Genomic DNA, 9,947 nt, shown 5'->3' on the forward strand with positions numbered 1-9,947 from the left:
TCAGTGTGGCTCGAATGTCCATGGATCAGGGTTCACTGACCCAAGAGATAGCTTTAAAAAATATGAACGTTTTCACAAACACACTGACTTTCTCAATTTTCTTTTTCTTGGTAACATTTCATGGATCTTTTGGAGATGAATTGGTTAAAAAATACAGGAAATCAGGGTGTCACCAAAAGGATATAATATAAAGTTTGCAGTTAAAGGTACAGAAAGGAACTGAAAAGGCAGCTGCAGACTTTAAGACTGTTTCTTTAAACAAGAGGGGGCAATCAATGTGACCCCAAAAACATTGGGACTCATAATCTGATATTGCAGAGAGGAACTTTGTCTGTTTGCAGTGTATTTCAGCCTATGTTTCGGACTGTGAGAAATCTGTTAAGAATGGGACTACAATTCACCATTTCCTTCTCCGCTGCACTTCCCTTTCCTCTGGCCAGGTCAGGGGAATGGTCCTGAGGCAGGAAAGGGCCGGGCTGTTGTGGGAAGTGGTGGCCGCGTGGCAGGCGAGGAGCTGCAGAGAGCTGGATGCGGAGGGCAATCCCCAGGAACGGATGCAGATCCACATGTGGAACAGGCTGTGACTCCCAGAGCTTACAGCTGGCTGCAGGTCTGGGTGGGGTTCTGGGGGAGCAGCAGCGGCTGGGCAGGGAGCCAGTACAGAGCAGCTCCAATGAGAGACACGAAGTGAACCTGGCCTGGAAACCTGCAGGCTCCAATTTGCTTGGCTAGAGATTGGAGTGGAGAGGTCACCCCAGGCTTTAGGCCTGAAGTAGGGTTACCAACTTTCCGCACAAAACCAAACAGCCTAACCCCGCCCCTTCCCCAAGGCCCCGCCTCTTCCCCAAGGCTCCGCCCCTGATTCACTGCATTCCCCCTCCCTCGGTGACTTGCTCTTCCCCACCCTCACTCACTGTCACTGGGCTGGGCAGGGGGTTGGGGTGCGGGAGGGATTGAGGGTCCTAATGGAGGGTGAGGGCCAGAAATGAGGGGTTCAGGGTATGGCAAGGGGCTCCGGGCTGGGCAGGGGGTTGGGGTGTGGTAGGGGGTGGGGGTTCTAATGGGGGGTGAAGTCCAGAAATGAGGGGTTCAGGATACGGGAAGGGGCTCCGGGCTGGGACGGGGGTGGGGATGCGGGAGGGGGTGAGGGGTCTAATGTGGGATGAGGGACAGAAATGAGGGGTTCAGGGTATGGGAAGGGGCTCTGGGCTGGGCAGGGGGTTGGGGTGCAGGAGGGGGCTGAGGGCTCTAACGGGGGGTGAAGGTCAGGAGTGAGGGGTTCAGGGTACGGGAAGGGGCTCCGGGCTGGGCAGGAAGTTGGGATGCAGGAGGGGGTGAGGGCTGTAAAGGGGGGTGAAGAGCAGGAATGAGGGGTTCAAGGTATGGGAAGGGGCTCTGGGCCGCAATGGGGGGTGGGGGGTGGGACTGGGTGAGGGCTGTAAAGGGGCGTGAAGGGCAGGAATGAGGGGTTCGGGGCACAGGAAGGGGCTCCAGGCTGGGTAGGGGGTTGGAGTGCAGGAGGGGGTGAGGGCTCCGGCTGGGGGTGTGTGTAACCTTCCCCTTTCCCTAGCCATGTGTCTGAGCCACCAGGGTCAGCAAGTACAAGGCTTCGCTGCTGAAGCACTGACAGTGGGTACGTCTACACTACAGGATAAATTCGAATTAGCTTAAACCGATTTTATAAAACAGATATTATAAAGTCGATTGTGCGTGTCCACACTAGGTACATTAATTCGGTGGTGTGCGTCCGTGGTCCGAGGCTAGCATCGATTTCTGGAGCGGTGCACTGTGGGTAGCTACTGTAAAAAAATGAGGCCAATAACGTCGATTTGCATCCACACTAACCCTAAATCGATATAGTAATATCGATTTTAGCGTTACTCCTCTTGTTTTGTAGGAGTACAGAAATCGATTTAAAGAGCCCTTTAAATCGATATAAAGAGCAGTGTAGTGTGGACAGGTGCAGCGTTAAATCGATTTAACGCTGTTAAAATCGGGTTAAACAGTATAGTGTGGACCAGGCCAGTGTCCAGTGACGCTACACCTGGCCCTCTACTGACAGCTCAGGGGTTTGGCGTCTTCTGGCACAGAGACTCCACAATAACTACAGGGTTATTTCTAATGGGTTAAAGCAGAACTTGTGCTGAGATTAACACGTCTCTCATGGGTCTGGAGGTTTTACAGCATGAACTGGCTCTGCGTGTGGGTACTGTGCATGTGTTTGAGTGATACCAACATGGCTGAAACACACAACTCCCCATCCTGGGGGTTTCCATCCCGCCTCATTCCTTCCACGGGGGTCACTGACCCGGCTCCTCTACAGCCAGATGTCCTGATGGGCAGCAGCCGGGATGTTAGGAGAGGTTCTGTTTTCTGTGACTAGTGACAGGCCCAAAGTGACTCCCACCAGCCCCCATTGCCTTGCGCTGCAGCTGCCAGTCTCTGAATCCTGGCCTGGAATTCGATTGGAACGAGGCCCCTGGGAGCTGGATAGACCACGAGTCAGACACTGCAACATTGTAGCCAGAACATCCTTGTCTAGATTTTAAGGCCAGTCAAGACAACTAAATAACCCTGTCTAACCCCCATACACGTGACAGGCCACAAAGTCACCCCTGCACTGAGCCCAACAACCGGGATTAAACTAAAATATTGCAGGCCTTAGGAGAATATCCCGTTGTGTGCCACAGGCAGAGCATAGGAGAGGCAGAGGGGTACCAATACTGGAGGCCCCTGCACTGGAATTGATTTGGTGAGGTGTACCCAGCTGATCCTGGCAAGTGACTTGTGCCCCATGCCGCAGAGGATGACAAAAACTCCAACATCCCTGCCAGTGTGAGCTGGGGGAAATTCCTTCCTGACCCCAGCAATGGAGATCAGGGAGACCCTGAGCATGACAGCAAGGCCACCAGCCAAGCATCGGAGAGAAATGGTTTTCTATCTCACCTGTGAGCACTTTCTTCAGTCCCCCCGCCCCTCCTGCCACTCTCATGTGGGGTGGAGAATCCATCATTGCCCTGGGTACTTTGTTCCAATGTTTAATCACCCGATTGCAAATGTGTCCCTTATTTCTCATTTTACTTTCTCCGCCATTAACTTCCAGCCACTGGTTCTTGTTCTGCCTTTTGCTGCTGGGTTAAAGAACCCTTCAGTACCCAGAATTTTCTCTTTGGGAGGTGATTTACGCATTGTCATCAAGTGACCTCTTGGTCTTCTCTGTGATAAACTGAGCAGATTGAGCTCTTGTCTCGCACTGGAAGACAACTTTTCAGTGCTTTTTTTCCTCTTCTCTGCTCCCCCGTCCAATTTTTCATTCTTCATCTTAAAATGTGGCCAGGATGACTGTGTGCAAGAGTCCAGTGTTGGTCTGAACAATGTTGTACAGAGATAACACTAGTGCCCTATAACTAGTCACTGTTCTCCTGTCTGTACATCCAATGACAACCACAGCATCGCATGGGGATTTCATTCTGAGTTGTTTGTCCATTATGACACCTAAACCCTTCTCCGAGTCACAGCAGTCTGGCCTTGCTCGTTAGTAAAGCTCAGGCCATGGCTACACTGGCGCTTTACAGCGCTGCAACTTTCGCACTCAGGGGTGTGAAAAAACACCCCCCTGAGCGCTGCAAGATACAGCGCTGTAAAGCCTCAGTGTAATCAATGCCACAGCGCTGGGAGCACAGCTCCCAGCGCTGCAAGCTACACCCGTAGAGGATGTGGTTTACGTGCAGCGCTGGGAGAGCTCTCTCCCAGCGCTGGCGCTCCGACCACACTCACACTTCAAAGTGCTGCCGCGGCAACGTTTTGAAATGTCAAGTGTAGCCATACCCTCAGTGTGTTTGAATGGCCACAGCTGCCCAAGTGCTCTGTAACATGCACAAGGGATTCCACTCCTCAGTCACCTTCAGTGCTGCTGGTCTCTTTTCTCTTTCTTCTCCAGGATCCACATGTGTCATTGTGGGGGGAGTTCTCCTCCTCTCTTTGCCTGGGAGCGATGTGACCCCCCGGATGGACTGACCAAACCCAGGATTCCTTCAGCCTGAAAGCAGAGGGGAGCCTTCACCCGCTCCCTCTTTAAGGCTCCAGTCCCAGGTCCTAAATTCCCTGCCAAAGCACAAAAATCCACACTGAGCCCAACTCCTCTCTCGGTGGTGATTTCCTTTCTCCCACAAATCTGTCTTGAGGACACAGCCCCTGCAAGGGGCAGTTCGCCCTATTAAACAGCTCGGGAATGTCGTCTTTTTCTTTTCTCCTTTCAAGAGTAACTTCATGTATTTCTAGTCTCTTTATATGACCCCCCGATTTGCCGCTTCCAATTCTCTGCTGTACATGCCAGCACTGGATTGGCTGATGTGCCTGGAGCCATCCTGTACTGGGTACATGGGGGACTTGCAGGATCAGACCCTGAAATCGCTTTAGAGGGAAATTCTAACCCTAATCTGTTCCTGGGAGATGTCGGTACGGACCCAGGCCGTCGAGCACCATGGAGTGAAGAGACCTATTTTATCAGTAAGTCAGACCCCCCAGCTGCCCACTGCCTGGATCACCTCCCCCCAGGTGACGTGAGCCACCCTCCAGAGCCATTGCTGGGCCACAGGGGACAGCCACACAAGCCATGGGGATGGGCAGCTCCCAGGAATCTCGGCAACGAATCTCCAGGTCGGAGGGTTTCCCCTAGTGCTGGATCCACCCTCAGGGTCCAGCCAGCCAGCAGCTTCCACCCAAGCCTAGAGCGCTAACAGCAGCAGCATGCCTGGGGGCCTGGCCGGTGACTGGGGCCAGTCACCTGGGCATGAACCCAGCCGACCTCAGGAGATGGACCCAGGTCACCAGCCCAACCCACCACGCAGCTGCTGCCACTACCCCATTAGTGCGTGAGCTCCCATGGACCACGCTGGGGAGATCCCCCAGCTGCAGGGTAGATGCCCCTGAGCGCCTGGCAGGGCACAGCTCCTGGCTGACCTGCCCTGCTGACTTCTCTACTAGGCTGGGTGGATCTGGGGCCAAGGGTGCTGGGTGACAGGGGGGCGTTGGCTCTGGGCTGGGACTGTCACTTCCCCCCCTCCCCATCCAACAAGATCACAGCAAACGAAACCAGCTCAGCCTGCAGGGGAAGAGTTCAGTCCAGGGCCTGGTGCATTCTGGGAGCAGGGACAGTGCAGAGAAAGGGCAGATACAGGGCACCTCTGAACAGTCCGCGCAGAACTGCTTGTCCTGACCCACAGCCCCTGTTATCCCAGCCCTGGGCTCCCCTCTCACTGCTCTGCCAGTGCCCCTCACTCCCGATCCACAGACCTCCCCCGCTGTATCTGTGACTTCTGCTACTGAACCACCAATGCGCTGACTCCTCTTGTGAGACATTTCTCTGCACAATACTGCTGCTAATCCAGTTACTGACTCCAGGAAACATTTTCCTTAGCCTGATTCCGTGCGTCACTGGTTTCTATAGCAAAGGTCAGTGTCTGGCCCTGTGGCCCAGACATCCTCATTCACATCAAGTCCCGCTCTGTGGGAGGGGAGACTTTTAAATGCGCTCTCTGTGTGACTGCACATGGCTAAGCAAAGAGAACAAACCCCAAATCCACCCTGTGCTTTGGGAGCCAGGTTTGCTGTGGGAATTCTGTAGTTCAGATGACTTCATGCCTGGGCATTGTGATTCTTTACCAGTTTCTCTGGCAGTGGGGTAGTTTTATACTCACAGCTGTGATGGCCGAGTGGTTAAGGCGTGGGAGTTGAAATCCAATAGGATTCCCCTGCGCAGGTTCAAATCCTGCTCACAGCGAGGTCTGTGTTTTAGCTACTCTCTAACCTGGGCAATACCTCTCTACAACCCCCTGAGACACTCTCAATTCTCTCCCCACTCCAAGTAAATCCTGTTCTGCTCCTTTCATAGAGATGCCTGGGACACCACTTCTCAGCACCTGAAGCCTCTGGCACTCACCTTGTGCCCCATAGATCAGCCATAGCCCTGGTTCTGCTCCTCTCTCTAGCGTGCGAAAGGAGCCAAGTCAGCGATTCCATGGGTGCTACAGGGCTGCAGAAAAAAAAAAGGTGCCCAGCAGCCGCCCCTGCACCTCCCACCTAGCAGGCCTGGCCGACAAGCTTCTCCTTCTGCGCCTCCTGCTGGCCATTGATGGGGTGTGCTGGAGGATGGAGGAGAGAAAGAAGTGGGTCAGGGTCGAATAGGAAGAGATTTGATGGTTTGGGGGCAGGGCCTGAGGTGGAGCAGGCATTGAGCTCCGCCCGGGAACTCTCAAAGTCAGCGGCTCTGAGTGCAGAAGCCTTCCCTGAGTCTGAGCTGCCAGGATTCCTGCTGCAGAGCAGGTGCCACAAGTCTCAGCCTCTGTCCCACACATGGCTCTGGGCACCACCAGGAATCAATTGGCTGCTGGCACACAAGGCAACTTAAAAGCTGAGTCCCTGGACAGCAGCTCAAACCCTGGCTCCTCCCATTAAGAGCCTGATGCTCTACTGACTGAGCTAGCCAGGCTTGCTAGGAGCCTCCACCCCTCCTCTTCTTCTCCATGGCCACTGCCAAATCCTCCTTCTCTTCCTCTCTCCTGCACCTGAGGGTCACTAAATCTCCTCACCTAGACAGCCAGCTCATCCACTGCACCCCAATCCCCCATGCCTGAGCCTCCCTGCCAAAGTCCTGCATCTGGCTCCATAGAATTAATTCTCACGTGTTGCTGGGAACTCTACTTCTTGTGCCCAGAGAGTCTCAGCCCCCCTCAGTAGAAGACCCGAGAAACACAGTGTCTGCCTTTTCTAAAGAAGTGCTTGGAGAGGCTTTTCTCATGTGGCCTAATGACTAAGGCATCTGACTTCAGAGCAGGAGTTGAGAGTTCAAGTTACTTCAGGGTTGTGTTGCTGCAGTTTTACCTTCGTGCTGAAATTCCTGCTCCCTTCAGGGCTGGAACCTCTTCTTGGCCGCTCAGGCCAGTGCTCTGGCTTCAGCTAGAGACCTGGGAAGGAATTCAGGGGTGAGTGTCACAAAGACTGGGGCATGAGCCCCAGGTGCTTCCAGTCTAGCCTCTGCCCTTCCTGACTTGCCAAAGAAAATGGGCAGCTGCCCGGGCTGGCGTGTAGAGCAGTTTCCCTCTTCCAAGTGTGCACCTGTCCCTGTGCTTGAGGGGGTTGCTACATAGCGCCTTGGGAACCTACATGTTTCTCTGCTTCTCGCCAGCTGGGGAAAAGCCTCTTGGGGTAAAGTCTCCTGCCCCACGGCAAAAGTGAGCACTGTGAGTGGGAACAGACAGGGGCCACACCAGGGGGCTGGCCCTGCTTTCCTAGCTTCTTCTGATGTTGGTGACAGAGCATCAGCAGCTCCCTTGCATGCTGGTCTGTGGGTCGCTTTCAGTGGGTGTTTGGCATGGCAGGAAGCAGCCTGGCTGAGGGTCTTTGTGGCTGTATGCTGGCCATGCATAAGCATGGTCCTCCCCTCCTCTTGCCCTGCCTTCAGTTGCTCTGTGGCTTATAAACCTTCCCTTGAAGTTGTCAGCACCAGCAGCCTCTGCTCTAGGTGTCCGGAGGAGGGAAGGTGTGAGGGGCTCCAGGCTGGGCTCCACTTCCCTCCTGCCAAGCCCTGACTATTAATCCCGGCCTGGCATTCCTTTCTTCAAGCGCCGTGTGGGCCAAAGGAAAAGTGTGGCAGCAAGCACAAGGGCCAAACTTGTGGGAATCAGGTGAAGCAGCAAGAATCCCAACCACCAGGTCAAACCACAGGACTACAGGCAGCCATAGCCACTTCTACACCCCAATCCATTGCAGCCACCTCAACCAAAGACCTGGCTCCAGTGAGTGTGAGTCACCCAGCAGGAGGGAAAAGACTCACTCTTAAACAACTGGAGACAGGGAAATTGAGCGCTTTGAGCTCCAGGGCTTTACCACAATCCAACACAAGGTCCCACTGACATTTGAACTCAGACTCTAGGATTCAGAGTCCCAATTGCTGCCTATTACACCATGGGATCAGCTAGTGCTGCCTTCTCTGGCCATCGGTGACCCTCATGGGGCTGGCTTGTGTAAGGGACTGTTGGCCCTTTACTAAAACTTAGTGGGGTTTTTGGTTGGCTAGTTCCCAGTCCCAATAGAAGGGAGAAGGGTCAATGGGAAATCAGAACCTTGAGACCGACATGCCCTTGGGGCAATGGTCACAAACTGGTAGGGAACATGTGAGAATTTGTTAATGGAGAAAAATTCCTGGTGAAAATTGGCAAAGCTGTGGAGATTCTGAAAAGTTCCTGTGAATATACACATGAAGATACAAACAGAGAGACAAACACACACAGAGAGAAAGAGAAAATCACACACTGCACAGGCCCACACAGACATAAACAAAAACCAAACCCACACAGCACACAGAGCCATATACACATAAGGGAAAGCCACACAAAATATAGAAAGAACAAATCCACACCAAAAAATACAGCAAAAGCCCACAACAAGAAAGCACAACAACCACATACCAAAAGAATACTAAGCAAAAAAACAATCTGTATGCAAAAATCATACACACACACACACCCAAAACTATGCCAGGCATCCACCAAAATCACACAGGACCCACATGCAGATCAACACGACAGACGAAAAACACATCAAAATATAGAAGGCCAGGCATGGTTGGAGTCTCACAGCGAAGAGGGTGAGCACACAGGTGGTTTGGGGAGCAAAGACTGAGGGGGAGTCAGGGGCAGCGCTCTGGGCTCTGTCTGATCCCTCCTGACACAGGTGGCTGGTAGAGAGCAGAGCCTGGTAGATCTGTGGAATCTGCCCTGCTCTCTGTAAAGCAAGGGGACCTCGGTGTCTTTTGAGCTGGAATTCTATTTTCTGCAGGACAAAATGATTGGCAGAAGCCATTTGCTTAAAGAAAACTAGTGCTTTAGGTGAGGTTTAAACTCACAGCTTCAGCATCATTCCCCTCAGCACTGCTACTATAAGTCCTGAGCACTAATCCATTGCACCTCTGCTGCCTGAGGGTCTTGTCTCCTTGATTCATGGATGGATTAGGGGTTGAGGGGGTTGCATTAGGAATGGTCAGAGGCCCCTCTTGCTTTCCAACCACCTTGTGATGCCGGCCGCAGAACGAATGCTGGTCTGTGTGTGGCCTTCAGTGGGGGTTTGGCATGGCATGGAGCAGGCTGGCCGGGTGTCTTTGTGGCTGTCTGCTGGCCACGCATAGGCATGGTTATCTCCTCCTCTTGCCCTGCCCTCGGTTGCTCTGTGGCTTATAAACCTTCCCTTGGAGCTGTCAGCACCAGCCGCCTCTGCTCTAGGTGCCCAGAGCAGGAAAGATGTGTTGGGCTCCAGCCTGGGACTCTTCCTCCCTCCTGCCTAGCCTTGACTATGAAGCCTGGCCCTGGCACTCCTTCCTTTGAATGTCATGTGGGCAAGAGGAAGAGTGTGGCAGCTGCAGGGACCAAAGTTGTGGACATCAGGTGAAGCAGTGAGAAACAACCATATGGTCAACAGCAGGGCTCTCCAGCCAGAGTGTTAAGTTCAAGGACCCCAACCTATAGCAGCCAGCCCACTGAACCGTCCGGACCAAAGACCTATCTCCAGTGGGCATCAGTCACCCAGCAGGAGGGAAAAAACTCACTCTAGTTCACCCTGAGGGAGGGGAGCCAACACACTGGGCTCCATGGCTTTGCAGGAAACCAGCATTGCTCCAGGAGGTCCTACTGAGATTTAAACCCAGGATCCAAAGTCCTGAGTGCTGCCCATTACACCATGGGACCTGCTGCCATTTCATTTTCTAGACCCCTGTGACTCTCAGCTGGCTGGTTTGTACCCTGCACTTATTGCTTCCCACTAGCAGCTTCCTCTTGCGGGACTCTCTCTCCTCCTCCAGCAACTGTGGTCCTGCACTATCAGATCCGCAGGTCCTGCCCTGAGTCCCCGCATCCCCCTGCTTTGTCTCCATTCCCTGCAGGCCACAAAAATGT

At 53.5% G+C, this 9,947-nt stretch overlaps 1 non-coding gene across 1 annotated transcript; it reads left to right on the forward strand.

Annotated features, from left to right (window-relative positions):
- Nucleotides 1-5,700: 5,700 nt before the first annotated feature.
- On the forward strand, nt 5,701-5,782 carry TRNAS-UGA (transfer RNA serine (anticodon UGA)). The gene has a single exon. It is a non-coding gene; the product is annotated as a tRNA-Ser (tRNA).
- The last annotated feature ends 4,165 nt before the right edge of the window (nt 5,783-9,947 follow it).

This window comes from Gopherus flavomarginatus (genome assembly GCF_025201925.1).
Source record: "Gopherus flavomarginatus isolate rGopFla2 chromosome 13 unlocalized genomic scaffold, rGopFla2.mat.asm SUPER_13_unloc_1, whole genome shotgun sequence".
NCBI classification, from domain to species: Eukaryota; Metazoa; Chordata; order Testudines; family Testudinidae; genus Gopherus; species Gopherus flavomarginatus.